Genomic DNA, 27,552 nt, shown 5'->3' with positions numbered 1-27,552 from the left:
TGAAGAGAAGAGGATAGAGAAAGATAGCAAGTGAACAATAGAGAGACAGGACGTTAGTGAGAAACAGATAGGGTTTATTACCTGTTGATTATGACATGTAATAGTTTTCTCAACTGGATTGATCTGAGAAGTATTTCATGTTGGGTAAACTCTTTTTACAAGCAAAATGATAAATAGTGTTTGTTTAAAAAAATAATTGGAATAATAATATTAATTGGGAAAAAAATGAAAAACTATTGGATGATGAAATGGGGATTTTAATGTCTCTGTTTTGACTGATATGCATGGTATTCCTTCTGGTAAAAGAAATGTAATATACTGTAAAGTTATATGTGATTCAATGTAATATAAACAAGATCATGATAATAAGTAAGTAAATTAATTTTTAGAAAAAGATAGAACTCTAATATTTTCCTGGCTAGTTATTTGTCCTTTCTCCCTTCTATCTTTAATGTGGGTGTGGTAAAAGACTATATTCTAATTTTTTTTTAATTTCAATTGATTGTTTAATGTTAAACTTTTTTGAGTGGATAGGGAGGAACTGAATGGAAAAGTAATATCAGATATTATATCAACTATTAGGATAGTATGATTTAAGATACTCTGACTCAGGTATTTGTAATATTGCAAAAAGACAGCATTAAAACTTGGCTTACCAGAGACCAGACATGAACCTTGAAGTGACTTCTGGATAAACCACTGGATTCAGATTCTGGCTTGACATATACTAGACTAGGACCACAGACAAGTTATTTAACTTCTTTATTTTTCTTTTATTATTTTATTTATTTATCATTATTATTCATTTGCTATAGGGCATGTGTGCTCACCAGAGAGAGTCAGAGAGAGAGAAAGTGAGAAAGCTGCCAGATCTGGGACTCAAATCACAGTTGGTCATGGGGGAGTTCAGCATCCCAACTACCATGTCACTTGCCAACCTCAGTTATTTAACTTCTTTATGCCTTAATTTCCTTATCTGTAAAACTGAATAATACCAGTGTTTGCTTCTTAAGATTGTGAATTTTGCTATATAAAAAAACACTCAAATGGTGACCGGATTGAGTACATGCTCAAACACTGCTAGCTATGCATACCCTTTCCTCAATTTTCTAGGAAATTCAAATAAAACCAGGGAGTTTCCCTAAATTCTTTAGATAATTTTGGCTATATAGATGTGGTTACAGAATATAGAAAAGAGGGAAGCTGTGAAAAGCAATAAGAAACTGATGATAATAATTTACAGAATCCCCTTATAAATTTTTCATAGCAGGAGATGTAGGGATTTGAAAACAATCCAATTCTTCCAAGTCAAGATAAAGGACTTGGGTAACTATCAGTCTTGTTTGTGTTTATTGCATTTTTGGGTTCGGGGTTTTGTGGTTTTGTTTGGTTTTGGTTTTTGCCAGAGAGCAAGAGAGAGAGAGTGCATGTGCAGTCTCCAATAGGGCATTTTCACAGCACAACCCTTTTTCCTCTATTTTCCATATCCTGTCAGTATTTTCAGCATGTTTGTACATTTGCCCAGTGTATTTTTCAAGCAACCAGGCCAGGATGTGAACTATATTGACTCTGTGTGACTGGCTTCCAATGTACAACACTTAACCACTGCCCTATGAGGTTGACCTATCCATCTTTTTGATGAAAGATGTTTTTATGGCAAAAAGCATTCTCTGGAGTCCTGAAAGAGTTGTGAATATCACTGATTGCAAAGCTTTTCTTTTTTCTTGAGAGATTTTTGCTATAGGGCACATGCGCTCACCAGAGAGACAGAGACAGAAAGTGAGAAGTCCCCCCCCCCCAAAGGGGGATGACCATGCCATAATCCCTTCTCCATTCTTCTCTCAGGATCTTGGGCATGCATGCGTGCATGAGTTTTAAGCCACCGGGTCCAGGACTTCAACCATGATAGACCATGTGAGAGACCAGCAACATAACCATTGCGCCATGTGCTCATCCAAAACCTTTTCGAGTAGAATAAAGCAGCATTTTGTTAAAAGGGAGGCATCTCATTAAAGGCTACACCAATACCATCTTCATAATGCCTCCTTGGCCACCAGCTTGAATTCCATTTTTTTTTCCCCCGTAGGACACGTGTGCTAACCAGAGGGAGACATAGTGAGAGGGAAAGTGATAGATCAACTTCAAGGCAAATGGCCACTCCACAATCTCTTCTCCTCCATTGTCTTCTGGGGATTTCGAGGCACATATGAACACACATCTGGTGTGTTTTTTAAACCACTGGGTCCAGGACTTGATCCACGAAATTGGCCATGTGGGATCCAGTTGCCCTAACCACCATGCCACCACCTGGCCCTTGAATTGCAATTCTTACCTCCTCCTTCCTACCACTGCACTCTCACACTCTCATTTCTTGCTCTTTTTTTCCCAGAATACTTAATGCCTTATAACATGTCCTATACTTCAGTTACCTGTATGTTTATTATTTAAAGCCAGTCTCTCTTTGCATAAAGTTGAATTATACAAGAACAGATAAATGTGTCATTTTTGTTCACTGATATAGCTCTAATGCCTAGAACAGTGCCCGGCACATGGCAGGCACTCCCTAAATATTTCTTAAACAAATAAAAGAAGGGATGGAGCTCCTAGACTCCCAAAATATTCTCCTGGACTCCTAAAATATTTATACAAGAAGTCATTTTAAAGCTGAGGTGTGTCCTGGTGTGTTCAGGGAAGCCATGCTCTAAACCCACCTCCTACATCCCCAAAATACTCAGACATGACACTTAATGTTTACATAGGCCTAGGTACAGTACACAGTAGACATACATCTGAATTCTTTTAGATTCATTGAAATCTCCTGCTTTAATGAAGAAATTTCTTCTATAAATTTGAACTCCTAATCTTACTGTTTATATCACATTGCTAAGCACTGTGGAGGAGAGATTTTTGTTTCAGAATGACCAGAAACAACCGCAGGGGTACAAGAAACATGAGAAACCAAGAAAATGTCTCTCCTGTAAGGGAAAAGAACAATACCTCATCATCTACAAACAGTATAGTAGAATTCTTGGAAATGTCTGATAAAGACTTCAGAATATTCATATTGACAAAACTACATGAGATGCAAGAGCTGAGAGACAATGAACTCCAGAAGATGCAGGAGAAGAGACAATGAGTTCCAGGAGATGTTGAAGTTCTTTCATGATCTGAAAGAGGAAATACACACCATGAAAAAGAATCAAATGAAGTATTAGAGATGAAGGCTGCCCTTCAGAAAATCAAAACATTCCACAAAAGTATTAAAAGCAGATTAGTCCATGCAGAAAATTGAATCTCGTATGTTGAAGGTAAAACCTCTGATCTAGAAAAAACAACCGAAAATAACCCCCAAAAATGAGAATACTAGATGAGAAATACTAGACAGCATTAAGCGCCTAAACATTCAAATAATTTGTATCCCAGAAGGTGAAGAAACTAATAAGGACATTGATAATCTATTCCATGAAATCTTGGAAGAAAACTGTCCAAATCTAATGAGGCATTCAAAGATCCAGACCCAAGATATACAAAGGACCCCTAATAGAATCAACCCAAGAAGATCTTCTCCAAGGCACATCATAGCCAGTCTGGTCAAATCTACAGACAAAGACAAGATACTTAAAATTGGCAAGAGAGAAATGTCAGGTTACTTATAAAAGTTATCCCATCAGACTAACCTCAGACCTCTCATCAGAAACAATGCGAGCAAGGAAAGAATGGGAAAATATATTCAAAGTGTTAAGTGAAAAACAGTTTCAACCAAGAATACTATACCTAGCAAGATTATCTTTCATATGGAAAGAAAGAACAAAAACATTTTCAGATAAACAAGACTTAAAAGAATTTGCCGGTAGCAGACCCACTCTTCAAGAAATTCTGAAAGGAGTGCTTGAATACTGAAACTAAAGATACATTCAGAAATAAGAGGACAAAAGGCAACCAAGAAAATGACCAATTAAATGCTAGGGACAAGAAATATCAGTAACAACATAGAATGTTAACTCCCAGGATTTAAATGGAAAGATTGGACCACAGCAACACTGCATATTCAACAGAAGAGAGTTTGAACTTAAGACTGAATTGGCAAAAAAGAATTTTATGACTCTTGAGTAACATTACTGATTTTTTTTTTAGTATGCTTTATTTTCCTAATTTATTTATTTCCTAGTTTATTTTCTTTTCAGTTGTTGATAGGTTTAACAATATGTTAAAATATTTTTCTTGTTTGTTTCCTTAAATGGAAACAAACTTTTCTTCCTTCCTGATCCCTCTGGAATTGGAAAATAATTGGGAATATTCTTATTTTGAGAAGAAGGGTTATTTGCCTAAGTTTCATAATGCTTGTTGCATTGATTCAGAAATCAGAAATACTCATTATTGGACAGGGCTTTGACTGGAATATCATATCTGAAGATTAATTAGAAAACTATGAAACTAAGGTGGATCTCAATTAAGCTAACAGAAGCTCTTAGAAAGATGGCCTGGTACCATAAATAGCTCTGCCTGGCAGAGAGGATTAGAGAAAATATATGAAAGAATTTATAACATAAAATAAGCAGCATTGTAATCAGTAGAGATTACAAAAGAGCAACCACACAAGAGAATTATCTTGAGAAAATCTTTGAAGGAAGAAAAAGAGACTAATCTTTGCTAGCAGATGGTATTCCACAGAATACACTTGGGCAGAGCTAAATTGAGAAGGTTTATGTGTGACTGGTATGCTGGGCATTTGCTTTTCAACAATTTGAGTAGTAGACATGTAAATATTTTCTCAAAAATATTTGAAACCATACTGTTTCTGTTGTTATAGAATCACAAACAAAAGTATACAAAATTATAAGAAATATTTTGAGATTTTGAAAGTTGTTTATTAACTCTCAAGAACTATGGAGTATGAGTCAAAATTTTTTGATATGTAAATGTTTGTGGGAAAATGTAAAAATAAATTAAAATTAAAAACTATCAAAAAAGGTACACTTAAGAACAAACTAAAAAAAAAAAATGATCGGATATGAAGGATCTAGTGCTGAGCGAAGTAAGCCAAGATATGAAAGAAAGATATTGTATGTATCCACTTAATATATACCAACTATCTACACTCTATGGTAGAGATCGAAATATTGGGGGACATAAAAGCAGTGAAAATAGATAACGAGGATAAGACAGTGTGGAATGGGGTGGGAGAAGAGAAGAGTATAGAGAAAGATAGCTAGAGAACAAATAGAGAGGCATGACATTAATAGGACACAGATATGATATATTACCTGTTGGTGATGATGTATAGTATTCTCAACTGGATTGGTCTGAGAAGTATTTTATGTTGGGTAAAGTCTTTTTACAAGCAAAATGAGAAATAGAGATTGACGGTTTTAAAAAGTAATTGGAATAATAATAATAATAATGATCGGGAAAAATAATGAAAAGCTATTGGATGATGAAATGCGGATTGATTTTAATTTCTCTGTATGGACTGATATGCATGGTATTCCTTCTGGAAAAAAATGCAATACACTTTAAAGTTGTAAGTAATTCAATGTAATTTAAACAAGATTATGATGATAATAAATAAATAAATTTTTTAAAAGTTTATGGCAAAAATAACTAAATAAAATAAATTTTAAAAAAAGTAAGCCATAGATTCATTAAATCAATAGAACAAGGGAATAGAATGCTTTAACAAAGTTCTTCGTTTATTCTGATTGCTTAGACCATTTATGATTCCTAAGGCCCACTCTGTTATAAGAGCTCAGAGAAGAGAGAAAGGAGAAAACTTAAATAACAGGAAAAGGGGATAAGCAGAAATTATAGTCTACAATGCTGTCAGTTTCATTTGAAAGCTACTGGCTGGATTTAGGCACCCAAAGAAAAGTCTTACATCCCAGCTTTCTCCTTTCCTACCTAAATTCCTGGACCAAGTGTCATAAAAAAGACTGCTGGTTGCTGCCAATACCCAAAAAGCTTGTGTGGGTATCTGTGGGAAGGGAGCCTGAAGGCAGAATTCCTCTCAGGCACACCTCTTCCTCTGCATGGGGATTGGTTACCTGTGGTACAACCTTTTATACCTCATTGAACAGAGACGTGCTAGTACATACAGGAAGCTCTCAGCACTCTGTCTTAGCATGCTTTATTTGTTGACTTTCCCTATCAGCTATCAGTGGATTTCAACTGTAGTTTCATTTGTAGCAAGTGGTAGTGAGATAGTCTAGGATAGTTCAGAAGATGAGAGTTATTTCCAGAAGATGAGGGCTACCCACTTCTGGCCAGTAGCAAACACACAGCCAGGAAATAGTTCTTTATAAGGTACATGGCTCTAAAGTAAGCAACTAGCTGACAAACTAACCCTTCACCTACCTAGCTAGATGATTAGTAAATAAACCACTTACAACAGCCAGTATAAGAGTTGTACATGGTAGCAATTCACAGCCATGTATTTCTTTTCATGTTTTTTAACTCCAGAGTCACATACAAAATAGCCCCTAATTATCTCTTGTAGCCCTGTTTCCTCCTAGTCTCTAGACGGTGGCAGGCACATACGTGCAGATATTGGTTTCTGCCTCTCACTGTTTTAAAATGCCTTTTTTTTCCTTCCAGCGTATTTCACAATCCTTGGATCTTTTTATGACTCAGCTTAATTCCTCTCTCATTCATGGTTTCATTTAGAGTAACTGATTTCTTTCATCTCACCCTCTTCTGAAGTGCACTTATGCCACATCCCATCACCTTAAAAATAGTCTCTCCTGGGGAACCAACAGTTAGCATAATGACTATGTCGCTGGACTCCCATGTAGTCAACCACGGTTCGAGTCCCGGACCCGGTGGCTTAAACTCACGCCAGGCGCGTGTGCGTGCATGCCCAAGATCCCGAGAGGAGAATGGAGGAGAAGGGACTGCGGCATGGCCATCCCCCCTGGGGGGTGATTTCTCGCTTTCTATCTCTCTGTCTCTGTCTGTCTGGTGAGTGCACACGCCCTATAGCAAAAACGTCTCCAAAAAAAAATAGTCTCTCCCTGCTTCAGATTTGTAGTAATGGAGTAATGGTTGGCTGGTACTGGGATATTGAACAACTCACTAAAGATCTCTTAATTTTTTTTCTTTGTTTCTCTTCTTTATCACTCATTTCCTCTATTCTAGTCCTATACTATAGTAATCATGCTGTGAAAGTGAAATGGTCTTGTCATTCCTTATCTTAAAAAGCTTCCATTTCCTCCCTGTTGCCTCTGGGATAGAATCCAAACACTTTCACCTTAGCAGTCAAGACTCTTCAAAATGTAATCCCACGCTACCAGTCTCCCTTCTGATAACTTTGTCCCTCATATTTTGCCCTTTGAAATGTCACTTTTTTTCTCTGAAAATTATAGACCTTTTTACATGCCATTCCCTCTTCTTGTAATACCCTTTCACCTCACCTTTATCTGTTCATTCTTTAAAAATCCAAGTCTTCCTTTCAATAATTCTACACCACTAGGCTCATATTTCTCTAGTAACACTTTGTTCATTTATCAATCATTTATTGGGTTTTTGTTATCTTTCAAGGATCAATGCTACGAGCTGGAGACTTGAAGATGAAAAATCTCAAAGAATTTCAAGAACTCTCAGTCTTGGGAACCAGCAGTTAGCGTAATGGCTATGTCGCTGGACTCCCACGTAGTCGACTACGGTTCACGTCCCGGACCCGGTGGCTTAAAACTCACGCCGGGCGCGTGTGCGTGCGTGCCCAAGATCCCGAGAGGAGAATGGAGAAGGGATTGCGGCGTGACCATCCCCCCTGGGGGGTGATTTCTCACTTTCTGTCTCTATGTCTCTCTCTGTCTGTCTGGCGAGCGCACGCGCCCTACAGTGAAAATCTCTCCCAAAAAAAAAAAAAATAAAGAACTCTCAGTCTAGTGGAAAATAATGACAAGGAGTGGATAATCATAAGGCCATGAGACAAATATTGGGTTCTGGGAACAGTCATAACATATTTTTTCTATGTTTTTCTATGCAAAAAATGCATCATGACACTTCCCACAACCCAGTACAATGTTGTGTATACATGCAGAGGGTTAGAAGAACATGGAGGAAAGCAGCAAGGCTATTTTTAATGTAAATGAGGAAATTAGGATAGTTTTCATGGATGAAATGATAATTATTAACATGCTGGTTTCCAGACTCAATTTTGAATTCATCAAATGCAAAAACTAGGGAACCAGCAGTTAGCGTAATGGCTATGTCGCTGGACTCCCACGTAGCTACCGCGGTTCACATCCCGGACCCAGTGGCTTAAAATTCACGCCGGGTGCGTGTGCATGAGTGCCCAGGATCCTGAGAAGAGAGTGGAGGAGAGGGGATTGCAGCGTGGCCATCCCCCCTGGGGGGTGATTTCTCGCTTTCTGTCTCTCTGTCTCTCTCTGTCTGTCTGGCGAGCACACGTGCCCTATAGCGAAAACCTCTCAAAAAAAATGCAAAAACTATATCTTAATCATTTTTGTGTCCCTTTTTATTTGCTGTGTATCTGGAACATGATTTTATCGAATGAATGACTGAAATAATTAATATGTGAATCAAGGAGGTTGAACTAAAGGGACTTCAAACTCTAAAGACCACAAAGTCATCTTTGTGGAAGATGACGATTTAAAAGGCGATGCTTTTAAATATATGAGTTTAAAAATTAAAAATTAATTCATGAATTATTAATATATTTTCTCTCCTATTTTAAAGCAGCCTGGAAAATAAGGGTAAGAGTTAAAAAATTTTAAACTAGTTAATAAAAATAAGGAATATATTTTCTCTACTATTCAAAATAGCTCAGAAAATAATACAGAATTGAAGAGCAGAAGATACCTGAGGAAAGGGGACCAAAGGACCTAAGAAGTGACTTGATAAAAAAGTAAAGAGAAAGAGAGGGAAGAAAAAGATGTCTTCTAGCAAAACTAACTAATTTCGTCTTCACACCTGTCAAGGAAATGGGATGACATGATACCTCAGGGTTATTAAGTCCTAACTTTCAATTCACAGGAAACAGGTTTAGAGCAACAAATCAAGATATTCCCACAAGAAACCACACAGATGAATCCAGAATATGGAACACTGTAAAGACAACTTAGCTTGTCCTATGTAAAAGTCAGTTGTCATAAAAATAAAATAAAAATAAAATCAAACAAAAGCTATGTCAAACTTTCCTAAATCAAAAGAAATTGAATTCTAGTCAAAATACATTTTAGAGGGAACCAGCAGTTAGCGTAATGGCTATGTTGCTGGACTCCCATGTAGTAGACCGCGATTCGCGTCCCAGACCCGGTGGCTTAAAACTCACGCCGGGCGCGCATGCGTGCGTGCGTGCCCAAGATCCCAAGAGGAGAATGGAGGAGAAGGGATTGCAGCGTGGCCATCCCCCTGGGGGGTGATTTCTCACTTTCTGTCTGCAAGTACATGCGCCCTATAGGAAAAACCTCTCTCAAAAAAAAAAAAAAAAAAAAAAAAAAAAGAATTTTAGCCTGTAGCTCATCATGTTTTTCTTCCCCCACTACTCTAATCAGAATTTGTGGTTTTTGGTTTTTGTTTAAGACAGCATTTTGCTGCATGGTGATCTTTCTGCCTCAGCCTCCCAACTGGGACTATGTACTACTATGACTGGCTCATTTTTAAACAAGGTCTCATTATGTTGCTCATGTCAACCTTGAACTGGCTATCTTCCTGCCTCAGCGTGACCATCCCCCCTGGGGGGTGATTTCTCGCTTTCTGTCTCTATGTCTCTCTCTGTCTGGCGAGCGCACGCGCCCTATAGCAAAAAAAACTCTCAAAAAAAAAATACATTTTAGAAACCAGTGGAGTATATTGATATTGATTAGCCAGGAAAAGATCTAGGAAATAACTACTAATGTTTTTGGGTATGCTTGTGCTATTGTGTTTATGTAGGAGAATTTTCTTATTAGGAAATACCAACATAATTAGTTAGGGTGAAGTGTCATGATAAATTTGTCTTCAAATGGGCTCAGAAGAGAGAGAGAAATAGATAACAGCAAATTTTTCCAAAATGTGATCAATTTTTATAACTAGAGTGTGTATCTAAAAGTATATACTGAACTAGTATTTTACCTTTTTGGTATATTTGACAATTTTTTCATAACTAAAACATAAGATTAAAAGAGAAAAAAAAATGAAGGAAATTTGTTAATGCAAAAATACAAAACAGCCAATGAACCTACATTCCCATATTCATCCATCAAGTTTTAGAGTACAGTAAAAGTTTAAATCTCTAGAAATCTATCTGGCACTAAGTAGAAATGGTAGTGTTGTAGTGAAGACTAAAATGAGCAAATCCTGCAGTCTCTCAGATACAAACTGTGAGGCCTACGTTACAGAAGATACACACATCTCCTCTTCTGAGTTGTGGGAAAGGTAAATAGATTTTGTAGGCCAAGATTGCTTAAAAGGAACTTTCTGTGTATGTGCAGTTTTACACACACTGTCTGTTGAATATATATATTATAGAATATTTTCATTTAATTAAACTAATTAATATAACTTTGCAGAAAAGCACCTCTCTTAAAATTCAAAAATTCCTGGACCAGCTCAGTGGTGCAGTGATGTCACCCTGCTCAAGTGATGCTGGATGCAGTTGGAAGATTGTGGGTTTGGCTTCTCAGTTGACCTGTCTAGTCCAACGCACACATGCCCATGATCCTTGCTGACTTAGAAGTCTGTAAATAATCGCTGCAGGAGACCATGTTAAAGATGCTTATCTCTCAGGGGACCAGCAGTTAGCGTAATGGCTATGTCATTGGACTCACATGTAGTTTGACTGAGGTTCGAGTCCCGGACCCGGTGGCTTAAACTCACGCCGGGCACATGTGCATGCATGCCCAAGATCCCAAGAGGAGAAAGGAGGAGAAGGGATTGCGGCGTGGCCATCCCCCCTGGGGGGTGATTTCTCGCTTCCTGTCTCTATGTCTCTCTCTGTCTGTCTGGTGAGCACATGCGCCCTATAGTGAAAAACCTCTCCAAAAAAAAAAAAGAGAGAGAGAAAGGTGCTTAAAGGTGCTTATCTCTCTCCTCCTTTCTCTCTCTCTCTCTCTCTTAAAGAAAGAAACTTCTTTTTTATTTCTTGTTCTTTTATACATTCAATCCCATTATTTAGCTTACAAAGTGAATATTCCAACATGTGTACATTTCCCCTAGTCCAGTTGATAATACTATAAAATTATCTTCAACAGATAATACCACATTTCTTTGTCCCATTAATGCTTTGCCTATTTTACTTCTGAATGTTCTTCCTCAGACTCTACTCTTTCACACACAGTATATCTGGTATTTACAACCATTTACTATGTTTCTATATTCTTTAATCAATCGGTTTCAGTTACAGAGTGCAGATACTCGGTATATATTAAGTGGAGACATACAATGACTCTCCTTCATTTTCAGTTTCTTTTTTTAGCTTCTCATAGTTTTCCTTGTGGAGGTCTTTAATTTCTTGGGTTAGATTTATTCCTAAGTATCTTATACTTTTTTGTAGCTATGGTAAATGGAATAACTTTTTTCAGTTCTATCTCAGTCTGCCTGTTGTTCATATATAGAAATGACATAGATTTCTGTATGTTGATTTTGTATCCTGCAACTTTACTGTATTCATGTATTACTTCCAGGAATTTTTTCATGGAAACCATTGGGTCTTCTATGTATACTATCATGTCATCTACAAATAGAGAGTTTTACCTCTTCTTTTCCTTTTTGAATGCCTTTTTTTTTTTTTTTCTCTTTTCTAATTTCATTGGCAAGGACTTCCAGTACTATACTGAAAAGGAGTGGAGAAAGTGGGCATCCTTGTCTTGTATCCATTTTTAGTAGAAAAGCTTTCAGCTTTTCTCCATTGAGGATAATGTTCACTATGGGTTTTTCATAGATAGATTTTATTGTGTTGAGAAATGACCCTTCTGTGCCAATTTTGCTGAGAGTCTTAATCATGAAGGGGTGTTGTATCTTATCAAATGCTTTTTCTGCATCAATTGAAATGATCATATGATTTTTATCTTTTTTTCTTGTTAATATGGTGTACTACATTTATGGTTTTATGTATGTTGAACTAACCTTGCATTCCTGGAATAAAGTCTACCTGATCATGATGTATAATCTTTTTTATAAGTTGTTGGATATGATTTGCTAGTATCTTGTTGAGAATCTTTGCGTCTGTATTCATCAGAGATATTGGTCTATAGTTTTTCTTCCTTGTCCTGTCATTATCTGTTTTAAGGGTAAGGGTGATAGAGGCTTAATAGAATGTATTAGGGAGAGATTCACCCTTTTGGATCTTCAGAAATAACTTGAGCAGAATGGGGGTTAACTCTTCGTTGAAATTTTTGTAGAATTCAGAGATGAAGCCATCAGGGCCAGGATTTTTCTTTGTTGGGAGGTTATTTATTACTGATTCAATCTCCTGGCTTGTTATGGGCCTATTCAGACTTTCTCTATTCTCTGGCTAAACCTTGGTAGATTATATGTGTCCAGGAATTTGTCCATCTCATCCATTTTGTCTTGTTTCTTGGCATATAGTTGTTCATAGTATCCTCTAATGATGTTGTGTATTTCTACTACGTCTGTTGTTATATTGCTTTCTTCATTGCAGATTTGATTTACCTGGTTCCTTTCTCTCTTCTTAAGTCTCTCTAGTGGTGTATCGATTTTGTTTATCTTTTCAAAGAACCATCTTTTATTTTTATTTATTTTCTGTATAGTTCTTTTATTTTTTATTTCACTTATTTCTGTTTATACCTTTATTATTTCCTTTCTCCTGGAGTTTTCTGGGTTTTTTTGCCATTGCTTTTCCAGTTCTCTGAGGCACGATGTTAGGTGATCCATTTGCCTTCTTTCTGTCTTCCTCTTATGTGCGCTAATTGTTATGAACTTTCTTCTTATGACAGCTTTAGCAGTGTCCCAAAGATTATGGAAACTCATGTCCTCATTGTCATTGACTTCCATGAATCTTTTGATCTCAGACTTTATTTCTTCAGTAGTTGTGAAGTAATTCAAGAGTAGGTTATTTAGTTTCCATGTATTTGAGTTTTTTGAGGATTTCTCTTTAAATTAAACTCAAGTTTAACTCCATCATGATCGGAGAAGATGCTGGATATAGTTTCTTTGCCCTTGAATCTGTAGAGGCTTACCTTGTGCCCTATCACGTGATCAAATCTTCGAAAAGCTTCCATGTGGGGGTGATAAAAAAGTGTATGTTGTGGTTTGGGGATGGAAAGTTTTATGGATATCTGTTAAGTCCACTTGATGTATGGTATTAATTAGATCCTTTATCTCTTTACCTATTTTTTTGCCTAGATAATCTGTCCAGAGGGCATAGTGGTGTGTTCAGGTCTCCAACAATTAATGTGTTGCAGTCTATCTCTCCTTTTAGATCTAACAGTCTTTCCTTCACATATTTGGGTGCTCCTGCGTTAGGTACATAGATATTTATAAATGTTACATCTTCTTGATCGATTGACACTTTTACTATATTGTAGTGCCCTTTTTTGTCTCTTCAGTTTTTGTTTTAAAGGCTATTTTTTCAGAAATTAGTATCACGACTCTAACTCTTTTTTGGTCCCATTTGCATGGAAAACCTTTTTCCAACTCTTCACTTTTAGTCTATGCACGTCTTTATCCATGAGGTGGGTTTTCTGTAAGCAACAGATAGAGGGTTTCTGTTTTTTTATCCATTCAGCCAGTCCTTGTCTCTTGATTGGAGAATTAAATCCATTCACATTCAATGTTTTTATTGATATTACCAGACTTGTCCCAACGTTTAAGTTGGCCATTGTCTTGGTTGTCTTTTATTCCTTTATTTCTGGCTGTTCATTCTTTTGTTTTCCTAGAACAGTATTCTCTTCAGGATTTCTTGAAGAGTTGGTCTGGTGTTGGCAAATTCTTTCAGGTTTTGTTTGTCTGAGAAGATTTTAATCTTTTTTTTTTTTCCCATATGAAGGATAAACTTGCAGGATATAATAATCTTGGTTGAAATTGTTTCTCTCTTAACACTTTCAATATGTCTTCCCATTCTTTCCTTGCTTACATTGCTTTCATTGAGACGTCTGGAATTAGCCTAATGAGTGACCTTTGTAAGTCACTTGTCATTTCTTTTGCCAGTTTTAGTATCTTATCTTTATCTGGGATCTTTGCCAGTCTGGCTAAGAGGTGCCTTGGGGAAGATCTTCTGGGGTGATTCTATTTGGAGTCCTTTGTATTTCTTGGGTCTGGATATTTGAGTGCCTCTCTAGACTTGGGAAATTTTCTGCCGGCATTTCATGGAATAGATTTTCCATGCACTTATTGGTTTCTTCACCTTCTGGGATACCAATTATTCGGATGTTTGGGCGTTTAATGTAGTCTAGTATTTCTTGTATATTATCCTCATTTTTTTTGGTTATTTTCTCTACCTTTTTGGTGTCCCCTCCCCCCCAGGTCAGAGCTTTTATCTTCTACATCAGAGATTTGATCTTTAGCATGGTATAAAAGGCTTTTAATACTTTAGAGAGAGCTTTTGATTTCCTGTATTACAAACTTCATTTCTAATAGTTTCATCTCATTCTTCCTTAGAGTGCCATTTCTTCTTTCATATCGTGGAAAGACTTCCTAATATCCTATAGTTCGTTGTCTCTTTTCTGTCCCAACTCATAGCTTTGTCACCATGAGTGTTCTTTCTCTGACATTTTGGTAACATCTTCTGCTTTTTAAAGAGATAGAGGGGAGTTATTGTGTTCTTTTGATGGAAACATATTTCCTGGTTTATTAAGACCTGAGGCTCTTCTACTTCTAGCCACTGGGAGATGTATTCACTTTTGTATACCTTTTTGGAGAATGTTTCTTTGACAGGGTACAAGTGAATTTTGCCACCATGAATGTTCTAAATTCTTCCTCTAACATTTGGTAACATCTTCTGTTTTTCAAGAAATGGAGGGGAGTTATTGTGTTCTTTTGATGGAGACATATTTCCTGCTTTATTCAGACCAGAGGCTCTTCTACTTCTAACCATTGGAAGATGTATTCACTTTTGAATACCTTTTGGGAGAATGTTTCTTCGACTAGGAGCAAGTGTGTTTCCCCTTTGCTGTGGACTGGTGAGTGCCGAAGTCTCTCTTCTGTTGTTTTTAGCTATGTGGTCTCAGGAGGAGTATTCTATTGAGGTGTCTGAAGAATAGAATCTCCTTTTTTGCAGGTGGTTCAGTAAAAGGGAGGATTCCAGGCAGCCTTACAATACTAGGGCATTTCAGAACTGCGATTCTAGACCTGTCTACTCCCTCCAGGAGGGTGGAGGACAAGGAGGAGAGAGCAACATAAGAGGGAACAATAGTGCACTGCACACCATTTCACCACAGGGCAGTAGATGAAACTGGGACGCTGCTGGGGAGCAAGTGGAAGACAGTCTGTGGGGCAAGGAGGGGTAGGAAATTAGCAAAAGAAAGAAGAGAAAAAAACCTGCCTACCTTGCAGAAGTACTGGGCAATGGGATGGGAGGAGATAGCTGGAGGTGAGTGGGGCTAGGGCCAGTGGTGGCCCTGCCTCACAGTCCCTTGCTGACCACGGAGCAGTAGATGAAACTGGGATGCTGCTGGCGAGCAAGTGGAGGCCCAGAAAGAAACTTCTAAGAATTTTAGAAATTCCCAGAAGTCCTGAAAAAGTAAGGAGGCAAGATATACCAGGCAGCAATATTCTCTGAAAACAATTACCTTGAAAAGTTACAGAAATGTGTTTAAATACTACTTAACCTATGTCCCCAGAACTTTAGAAAAAAGTTCTATACTTACTAGCTATACTAAAAGTTTAACTATACTTAATGAAAATTACTGGATCCTAAAATTTGTTTTCTGTATCCTTAAACTTTTGGTGAGGAGACGGGGTTGGAAAGGCTGGCCATACATGTTGGCAGAGACCTTCATGATTCCTCAACCTAAGAGTAAGCAGTTGTGAATATTAATTTTTCACTGCTCCCTGATAGATAATAGAGTATGTTCAGCTCTGGAATGCACTTCCATCTGACCCTGGGACTGACTTTGCTGAAATGATTTTTGGGACCTCTACTCCAACAGGGGGCATCAGATACAGTGCTAAGAGGACACGTACTCAAGAACTGAGGCTTTCAGGCCTGTCTGGCTTAGTCAATGCTTCATCAAGCTAGGGAATGTACACTCCATTTGGAAAGGATGAGGAGAATTGGAGGCTTATCTTATGCCAGACACACCAAAAATATGCCTGCATTACAGTTCTGTCTTGAGAAAGTGGGAGATTGACACATCCCCTTAATACCCACAAAAGCTAATCTGACACAAGAAGCTAATTCCTTCCCACTCAAGCTAATGTTTCTTCCATTTTGAATTTGCTATCAAGGACGAATGTTTGGAGTTCCAAATACATAAGCTTCCAGTGCACAGGGTTTTTGTTGTTGTTTGTTTGTTTGTTTTGCCTCTTAAGGCTCTTTGGCCCAAAGTTTTGTAACTACTTAATAAGTATGGTTGCTGTACATTTCAAATAACTCACATATCCTTGTTCCATAGACTAGGACACAGATGCATGGGGAAGATGTGGGCCCAGCACCTTGATGCAAGTTATTTTGATGTTATTAGCTAGGCTTGCCCTTTATCTTTGACAGCCAGTTTTCTAATTTGACATTTAAGATATACAGAGTTCCCAGAATTACCATGGGGACCAGGGCAGAGAAAACAAAAAATCCTATTTTTCAAATAACTTCATTTGATTACACATGGGTTGAATAAAAGCAATGACCACCATGGAGGTGACTCAGTTTTATCACGATAAGAAAGACAATGTTGAACAACCATGATGAATGACAAAAGCCTTGTCCTCCAAAGCAAAATGTCTGTGTCTTCCCCAAGCCTCTGCCAAATCCCAATGCAACTTTTGAGCAACCTTATTCTCCTTCCCTGCTTTCCAAAGAATAGATTGAGTTGTCTTCTATTTTTGAAGTTAAATATTCTATTTTTAAATAGTCTATGTTTTCTAAGATTCATACATATGTTCCTGTACCACTATTGCTTGTTTAATGTACCAATACTTATATCTTGCCACTAAAAACAATACTATGTTTTATTTTGTTTTCAATTTCTTTTATACATTCAATCACGTATGTTGCTTAGCTTGTAAATGAATATTACAACATAAATACATTTCTCACCAGTCCAGTTGGGACTACTATACACATTATCTTCAACAGATAATAATCCATTTCTTTGTCCCATAAATCTCTTATCTCTCTATTTTTCTCCTTAATGTCTTTCCTCAGACTCTCCTCCTCCTCCCACCTTCTTCCCACACTGTATCTGGTATCTATAACCACTTTCTCTGTTTCTATATCCTCTAGTCATTCAGTTTTGGCCATAGAGTATAGACAGTCAGTATATATTAAGTGGAGACAAAGAATGCATCTCCTTCAGAAAAACAATACTATGTTTTATCTTCATGGCCATGTGTTTATGTTGTCTAAATTTTAATTTAATTAAATATTTCCTTTTTTGCTTTTCTTTGGTTCTAGTTTTTTTTAAAAGAGAACCATTTTTTTCTCATCACTTATAGAAGCTCTTCAATTTTTTTTAATTTAGAATTTTCTCCAAAAGTATATTCAATTTAGTATCTTTATGAGGCAAATCTGAGACTATCTGTACCTAAGAAAAAAATGTTTAATGTGTATATGCTCACCAGAGAGATGGAAAGAAAAAGATGGAGAAAACACCTCCCCGTGGGGCATGATCACATCACAATCCCTTCTCCTCCATTTGTCTATCCTACTGGGCTTTCAAGCATGTACACTCATGTGTCTGGCATGTTTTTCAAGCCTCCAAGGCTGGGATTCAAACTGTGATCAGTCAAATGGAGCTGGTTCCCTTAAACACTGGCTACAGGGCCAATCTGCCTAAAAATACTTTTTATTAAGCCTTCTTTTAAATGAAAATATAACTGAATGTAAAAATTTTAACCCAAATTTTTTTCCCTCAGTACTTTAAAAGTAGAATCCCACTGTCCCTTTATATTCACTATTGTTGTTAACAAGTCTGACCCCTCCCTTGAACTTATGTTCTTCCTTTGGAGCATGATACATACAGAAACCCCTGGTCCCTCAACCAGTCTGGGCTGCAAGTACAACCATGTCATTAACTACTTCACCAATACTTTTCTTTCACACAAATCCCTCCACACACTAGAAGTGCTTATTTTGACTTAGCTAGGCACTATCTTGCACTCTTTGTATTGAAAATATTAATTGTAAGAGTAAGCTCAGATGAGAGAAATTGACAGGCACAGCCTGATAAAATGATGCCAGAAAGCAGCAAGTGGTTCACGTTCAATGTACCATGGCAAAGTTAGTGTGTCCATGCTAATGGGGACAATCATAGCTAAGAAACACTGGACTTGTAGTTCAGGTTTCGCCCTCAGATCTTTGACTGGGCCAATATTCAGTGTATTCTGGATGGGAAAATTCATTTTGTATGCTGTAATGATATACAGTGAATGAATATAAAATTTTAAAAAGAAAAGAAAAAAATAAAGACTTAAACTACACAACTGCTTTTCAGAATGTCTTGTTTCCCTTTCAGTAAAACTGTATGGATCTTAAACAAGGGGGTGTGGATGGCGTGATACAAGTCAATGACTACTGTCAACACCAAATATCAGGAAATCCTATCAGTATAGCCAAACTGCTATTTAGTCATCCATATATTTATTTATTAAAAATTAGTCTTGTACTCTTACAACAAGTCAAGGCCTATGCTGACTACACACCAGAGATAGAAGAAAAGAATGCAAGATCAGACCTAGGAGGAGTGCTTCAAAGGAGAAAGAATTATGCTCTTCAACTATAAAAGAGAGGTATGACCTGGTTGAGGTAGGAGAGGGGGGTCAGGGAAGGCTGCCTTATGGAAGGGATGACTGAACTGAGATTGAAAGGATGAACAGAAATTTCATATACAAAGATTAGGACAATGTCTAGGAAGAGGATAGGCATGTGAACAGAGATTGTGGCAGGAGAGACAGTTGGAAGCATGTGAGACAGAAAGCAATTCCGTGTGGCAAGAGCACAGAACTCACCAGGCAGCATCTTATGACACAAACAAGCTTAGTGAAATGAATCAGGGCCAGAGTGTATACAGTCCTGAGCCTTGCTGGAGATTTGGGTCTTGAGCCTGTGGGTATGGGAAAGCCTAGAGGATATTTAAGCCTGAGGGTAAAAGTGGTACGATGAGTGTTACTTGTGGAAAGGTTTCTTTTGGCTATAACATGGAGGATGTATTACTGTGGGAAAGGACCACCAGTGGCAGCCACTGAATAATATTCCCAGGACTAGGAACAAGTACTCGTGTTTGAGTGGAAGCAAAGCTTCCTAACATGTGCAGTCTAGCCTGTTTTGGAGTAGTACTGGCAGTCTGCCTACCTGTACCAAGACAAAGGCAATTTCCTTTCCCTGTTTAATTTTATTTTTTAATTTGAAGCTCATAATAATGCTAACTTTTGAAACGAACTAGTCCATCTCATCTCATGTGAAGCTCTAAGAAGGCCTTTTTAAAATACGTTTGTGATTGATAACCCGAAAATTAATGGCATGGTTTCTAATGATTCCCCAATGCGGTGTTTCTCAAACTTTAACCTGCATCAGAATTACCTGGAGGACTTGTTAAAACACAGACTTCTGGGCATCACTCCCAGAGTTTCTGATTCAGTACCTCCAGTGTAGGGCCCAAGAATTTGCCTACTAACTAGTGATACTGATCATGCCTACCTAAGAACCATACCTTGAAAACCACTGCCCCTAATGTATTGATTCCTGAATCTGGCTCCCTATTAGAATCACCTGAGAGGCTTCAGCAACCCCATAGTAGTGAGCCTCCAAGCCAAATAAATCAGAATATCCGAGGGATTCTAACATTTACATATTAGACTAAGAAACAACACTGAATTGTATATTAGGCATTTAACATTAAACCTTAGGTTGTATTACTTCACATCTTTCTTTTCATTTCCAGCTGCCTCATTAAAACCTAGTAATAAACAAAACTGGAGCCTTTCAGAAATAATTTTGAAAAGCATACTGTTTATAAAAAAGATATTTGGGTTTACCTTTAAAAGCCCTACTGGCCAACATACACTCACTTCTCAATCAACAAGTTTAATGAAAATTTACAATGTATGCTGCATGTGAGAATCACTTTGATTCTACATTTATCATTTTGTTTATATATTATGGCATAGATTGGTGTTGAAATCCATGTAACCTAATTTTCTCTATTATCTCCCATCTTCTAAAAAAGAATGACTGTGTTGTCATATTCCCCAAAATATATCATCTTCTAGTTGTTTTTTTTTAATTAAGTAATATTCATGTTCTAGGAGGTGAGCAATGCTGGCTTCAATGTTCTGAGTGCTGATGAAACCTCCATTACATAACTTCCTACAGCACAGTTACAATCATTCCCTGCCCCCGCTTCTTCTTTAAAAAATAAATACCTGTTTCCGGCCATGTCAGCAGCTCCTACGGCACTTTCCACCCTGTTTGAATCTGTACCTGCTGCAGGAAAGAGAAGGCTTCCCTTCCTACGTGACTTTGGTGTACCCAAGGGAGAGGACAAAAGGAAGATTACCTCTGCCCAGCAACCTCCTTGCCCTAGCCATACTACCGTTGTTGTATCACGCTCTTGAGGATGGTGAAAAAGAAAGGCTCACATGGCTCAGGGTGTGTTCTCTGCAAAGGAAAGTGTAGATCCAGAAGTTGGCTTGCTTTCAAGAGAGAGTTTGGTTCATGCTATATCATCAGCTATTTCGAAGTTCACATAAAGGAAAAGGCTTCTCACTAGGACAAATTGAAAAGTGACCTCTGCACAAGTCCAGGGTTTAGTAGGGGTATGACATTATGTGGAGCCATTCTTGTGTGTTATCTTTATGCCAGCGTGCCTAAAAAACGTTTTAAGTGGTGCTGCTAAAGCTTAAAAACTTTTCATATTTCTTTTATATGTTGGGAAACCCTTAAATTGGAATAACCTAGGATTGATTGCATCAGTGCACCTCTTGCCTTCAACTGGAAACACTCTTTTCAACTTAGCGAGGGTGCCTCTTTTCCTAAACCATCAGGAAGAAGTTGACTGTAAGACATATTTCACTGTCTTAAAGGTGTCATTTCTCAAATCCACCATAAATCACGTTTGCTATACTTTTTCTCTTGACTTCCATACCACTGTCATTGAAAAAATCAATCTAAACAATGTGTAGACATTTAGAAAAGTAATCAATACCAAAAAAGCCACATGTCTCAATTCAATCCACAGGAAAGCAACATACCTCACCAACTACTGCAGGAGGAGTTTGGAGGATGTTTTCTTGATCCACTAAGACTTGACGTGCTCAGAAGTTTATTTTAGTGCTGTAAAGAAGTAACATAGTGATACCTACTCTGCCTTAGTTCCTAGTTCTATTTCTAAAATCTTGTCTATAGATGTATTACTTATATACAATGAAGTGCAGGGATCTTAAGTGTGCAACACTTAAGAACTACTCTGATCAAAATTAGAACAATACTAGTTCTCTCTCATGCCCCTTTCTAGTCACCTTCTCCAGAAAGGTAATATCTATTTTCTACTTTATCATCATAGATTAGTTTTGCCTAGCTTATTAATAGAATCATACAGCATCTTTTACGTCTATATTTTTTTCATGCAATTTTATTTCTGTGAGCTCCAGCGATGCTGTTAAGTATGGCAGTGGTTTATTCTTTTTTCATTTTTATCTTATATTTTAGTGCATAAACATACCACAGTGTATTTGTACTTTGACTATGGATGCAGTGTATTTGTACTTTGACTATTGGATTATTTCCAATTTTTGGCTATTGTAAATAAAGCTTTCTGAGCATTCTTTTTTATTCTTCAACTGCTTTCTTCATATATATATATATATATATATGTGTATATATATATGTATATATATATATATGTGTGTATATATATATATATATTTTTATTCTATACATTCAATCACTGTATATCATTTTAGCTTATAAGATAAATTTTCCTGGCATGAATACACTGCATATTAATCCAGTTAATGATATTATCATACATGTTATCATCAACAGATAATTTTCCATTTTTTGTGTCCCTTAAATGTTTTTCTCCTATCTTTTTCATCTTGATTCCCTTCTTCTATGAGCATTCTTATACATTTTTTTTCTGTACATAAGCACTCAGTTCTGTTGAGTACAAAGCTACCAGTGCAATTTTGGAACCATAGGATTATTTTTAGCTTTAGATGTTACTGTCAGTTTTATTGTTAGTTTTCCAAAGCAGTTTGGTCCATTTACATGGCCTCCAACAATGTAGCTTTCCATTCTTTCCAATTCTACATTTAATGATTCTGATCTTTAATCTAATCTAATCTAATGAGATATGCTGTTATCTCATTATGGTGTGAATTTGCATTTTCAACTAACAATGTTGAATCTTTCCACATGCTGCTGTTATTATTTGTTGAATAACTCCAATTAGGCTTTCATCTCCATCTCTCCAGTGAAACTGCTCATCAATTAACAAATGGCCTACATGTTGGGAAATCAGTTCTTAGTCATCATCCTCTCAGGGTCCAAAACCACATCTCTTTGTTTTCCTGTTATTTCACTATTCTTTTTTCAAAATTATTTATTTTTTTCTTATTATTTATATATTAAATCGCTATACATCATTTAGATTGTGGAGAGACTTCACCCAGCATGATGCACATCTCAGTCCAGCCCAGTTGAGACCACCATGCACATCCTTGTGTAGGTAGCATTTCACTTCCTGACCCAAAAATATATTACAAAGCTAGTCATTCTTTCTCAGTCATTTCTGCCAGTCCTTCCTAGCTTCCCATCATTTTAGTGTGTGCATACCCTATTCAACTTCATCCCTCCTTTCTGATCCCAACTTCCTTCTCCCTTTTCCTCGCTTTATTTTTCCTTATATCAATTATGAACATTTATAGTAATACATAATTTGCCAATGTATTTGTTATCTTTCACTCCCTACTATTATAAGGAGTTTAAACTCGATGAGGGCAAATATTCTCAGCTTTTATGTGCCTTGTTATACTCCCTATACCTAACACAGCCTCCAGAAAATAGTAAGCACTCAATAAATATTTGATGAGGGACCAGCAGTTGGCGTAATGGCTATGTCGCTGGACTCCCACGTAGTCGACCGCAGTTCACGTCCCAGACCCGGTGGCTTAAAACTCATGCCGGGCGCGTGTGCATGTGAGACCAAGATCCCAAGAGGAGAATGGAGGAGGAGAAGGGATTGAGGCGTGGCCATCCCCCCTGGGGGGTGATTTCTCGCTTTCTGTCTCTCTGTCTTTCTCTGTCTGGTGAGCGCATGCACCCTGTAGCAAAAACCTCTCAAAAAAAAAAAAAAAAAAGAGAGAGAGAGAGAGAAATTGAATAATTGAGTGATTAAGTGAATGAGAAGATAGCAGAAAATGGTAAGAGCAATGGGAAGATACATTCTCCCTATAAATATTTAAGACACTTGTTGCCCTATTTGGACCTGGAAACTCTGTACTTTATATGCCTTTACACATCAAAATTCAAGTTCCAAAGACAAGTGCCTTTGGTTCAGAAGTATAATAGAGATGAGTGGAGAGGAATCAAATCCTGGAAAACATTTGGTTTTGTTTTTTGTGGCAAGTATCAAGGTTCCTCAAAGGAAATACCTGAAGTAGCTTAATAATCACTTTACACTGAAAAGTAAGCTGAGGAAAGGTGTGATCAGGCAGCACGTAAGTGACTTCATGTCACTTCATTCACTTCTATCAGAAGATTCCCAGAAACACAGGACTGCTGAACTATTGTGTCATCCTAAAATTCATGACATTTTTCTATGTTTTTCTATGCAAAAATGTATCATGACTTGTCAGACAACCCAACAGAAATAGGAGTAGAGCCTAAACCCCAGGTATTTAATAAAAGTAGTTAGTAACCTAATCATAAATCTCTGGCCAAAGCAAACAGTAGAACTAAAAATTAGTACAAAAAAAGGCCAAAGTCAGCAAGTTTGGTAGAATCTATCAAAAACCAAAACCACAAAGTCCTTGCTCAGGGCAGACCAAGGAAGTAGAGAATAGGTGAGTGATGCAAGCTCATGTCAGGTCAGGAACAAGGTAGAGGACACACAAAATGCTTGGTGGCATTCATTATTCACTTTGTGCTCTGATTTCTGGAAGGCAAAACCAGAGTCTGGAACTCCAAAGGGTATTTGCAATGTGAGGTTGTTGTGTTGGCTGGATGCCACCCATGAAAGTAGATTTCTAAAATCTCACCAGAGACCTAAATCTGGAAGACTAAAATCATAATAGAGTGGGAACCAGCAGTTAGCGTAATGGCTATGTCGCTGGACTCCCACGTAGTCGACCGCGGTTCGTGTCCCGGACCCGGTGGCTTAAAACTCACGCCGGGCGCGTGTGCGTGCGTGCCCAAGATCCCGAGAGGAGAATGGAGGAGAAGGGATTGCGGCGTGACCATCCCCCCTGGGGGGTGATTTCTCGCTTTCTGTCTCTATGTCTCTCTCTGTCTGTCTGGCGAGCGCACGCGCCCTACAGTGAAAATCTCTCCAAAAAAAAAAAAAAAATCATAATAGAGTGATGTGGAAGGCTTTGCTTTCTGAGCTGAAGACTATTACCAAAATAAACTTTGTTTAGTACCAAGATTCGTGGCCATTGGACACATTTTTCTAAGGTAATGGATTCTGGCTGCCTCAACCTTCTTCCTCTGAAAGTACAAAATGACATTTTGGCCAATAAACTAGTACACAGATGCTCCTATTCTTAGGTTACTGACTACAGTTTGCTTTTTATAATATACTACTTTTATTTTTCCTTCTGGTAATGGATTATAACTAATAGAAAAATGGAGGCTCTGGCTTATCTGTCTCTAAATCTTCTTTCCACCCTCCAGCACTACCTCTACCTGATCCAGTGCCTTGAACATGACAGGGACTTAATCCATTTTAAGGAATTAGATGGAATTTCCCTCAAATGTGTGAGAAATCATATTATCCTTAAGGCACACTGAAACTCTCCTACGACGTTATTTCTTCCTTGCCACTGCCAGCATAACTGAACCAAACTGGCTGGCCCACACTTCCCACCTGAGTCTTTTGTTGCCCTTAAAATATTTATTGCAATTTCTTAAAACCTTTGCAGTCCCCACAGAATTAATAAAAATGAACAAGCTTGGGTATATTGATAATTAGGTTTGGAAATATTTATATGTAAACATGGCAGAAGTATGTTGCAGGAGTACTCCTCTGCAATCATTAAAAATATTCTGGGGCCTGGCTCTGTAGTGTGGTGGTTGAGGCAGCAGGATCCTATATGGCTGGCCTCACAGTTTGAGTCCCAGACTTGGCAGCTTGAGACCCATAGCAGGCACATGTGCATGTGAGCCCAAAATCTTGAAAAAAGGCAGAAATAGAGGATAAAGGATTGCAGCTCGACTATTCCGCATGGAGGAACCTTTCTGCTTTCCCTCTCTCTCTGCCTCTCTGTCTCTAGTGAGCATACTTGTCCTCTGGCAAAAAATAAATAAATAAATAAATAAATAAATAAAAATAAAAGAAATAATAATATCATGAGGATGCATTCTGGTGTTCAGTAATCATTTACTACATCTGATTCAAATTAGTTTCTTTCCAAACCATTAAGCTGCTATGCAATGCAGCTAAACTGAAATTCTCAGTTCCTAAATTGGTTATTGGCTGTGAGTCAGCAGTCACTAGTTCATGGCCTGTTTGAGGAGAAAGCCCTGGAAAGAACCCTAGGTTATCATCTCACTGTTGCCTTTTCTGACATAATCATCAGCATATGTCTAGAGACTGGTGTTGTCCATCGGAATATGGTCTCTTTTCTGTTTCTATTCTGTTTTCTTCCATGCAGATACGTTTCTTTTTAAAGTGCTTACACCTGTGGAAACCAGCAGTTGGCATAATGGTTAAGGCACTGGATTCCCCTGTGGTCGACTGCAGTTTAAGTCTTGGACCCAGTGGCTTGAAACTCACGCTAGACATGCATGTATGCATGCCCAACATCCCAAAAGGAGAGTAGAGAAGGGATTGTGGCAAGGCCATCCCCCCTAGAGGGTGATTTCTTCTTTCTGTCTGTCTGCCTCTCTCTAACAAATGCAGGCACCCTATAGAAAAAAGCTCTCAAAAAAAAAAAAAAGTGCTTACACTTGTAGTTTATTAGAACTATTTGATAAGATGAGAAGAGAGAAGAAGTAGTAGGCAGAAAGAAAGCTTGGAATATTAAGGAAACACCATGAGATCATGGAATCTCACCTTGGCAGAAAATGATTGAAGACACTGAGGAAACTTGATGTGGGGTAAGTTTGCTCTGCTTGGGAATTTTAATAACCAAGGTTTTCTCTCACGTGGGTTTCTGGGGAATATTTTTCTATGATATAGACTAAACAATATCATCTTTGCAAACTTCCATGTATCGCCACTCTCTTTTCTGATCCACTTCTTTCTCTCTAGAGCGCTCTTCCCTAGCTATCAGTCCATCCTTTCCTCATTTGGCTCCATCTAGAATGCCAGCTCTTCTCATGTGTATGCCTTCTTAGTATACAATCCTTCTCCAAGTAGAGCACACACTCCCTGTCTTCTTTCTTTCTCCCATTATTATTTTTCCTTCCTGCAGTTTAATATGTGGAATTATTTTATAATTCACTTGTTTAACACTGTTCTTGTCTGTATGATCCCACTAGAATATAAAGGGCTTTGCTAGTCTAACCGACAGATTCAAAAACAGTGCTTGAAGAATGAATTGATCCTTGATGTATTCTGGATCAATGAAGGAAAGCCATAGTTGTTTGTCCTAACCATTCATTGTTTTATTAGATGGTGGGAATCAGTTGTGCCTTTTTTTTCTCTCATTGTTTTATTAGATGGTGGGAATCAGTTGTACCTTTTTTTTTTTTCTCTCATTGTTTTATTAGATGATGGGAATCAGTTGTGCCTTTTTTCCTCTCTGCTTCTAGCTCTCTTATAATTGTCTCCTAATTTCTAACATTTCTGATATATTTTCATCCTTTCTTTGATTTGGACATATCATTTCATGTGGCATTCAACAAATTCCAAAGGGGAAAATTTGTTAAGTGTTTGTGTGGGAAGTGTGTTTGTTTTTTCCTATTCATAACATTTCCCCAAAGAAACGAATCCGTTTGCTAGAATGTCTGCTCATTTATGTCAGAAGCAGCTGCTATTTTCTTATACAACTCACTGGGGAGTAATTTATTTCTCCCCTCCAGAAATTTAAACTACTAAAAAAGTCATCCTCCTTTTCTTGGGTACCAAAAATGGAAAAACAGATACAATTTACATTAAATGTAATGTGATTACATTTTACTAGGAGTTTTCGAATCTCCAAATGAACATGTACCAGGAACATACCACAGCACCTTGAGAATGTTCCTGGTGGACAATGAAATATTCCATGCATTTAGCTGTCTTGTAATGTTTAGTTTTCACAATGACCAACAAGAAACATGACTGTACTTGAACT

The sequence above is a fragment of the Tupaia chinensis genome, unplaced genomic scaffold (assembly GCF_000334495.1).
Source record: "Tupaia chinensis unplaced genomic scaffold, TupChi_1.0 Scaffold000074_1, whole genome shotgun sequence".
Classification (NCBI taxonomy): domain Eukaryota; kingdom Metazoa; phylum Chordata; class Mammalia; order Scandentia; family Tupaiidae; genus Tupaia; species Tupaia belangeri.
The sequence above is the reverse complement of the archived record's forward strand: the minus strand, read 5'-3'. Positions refer to the sequence as shown.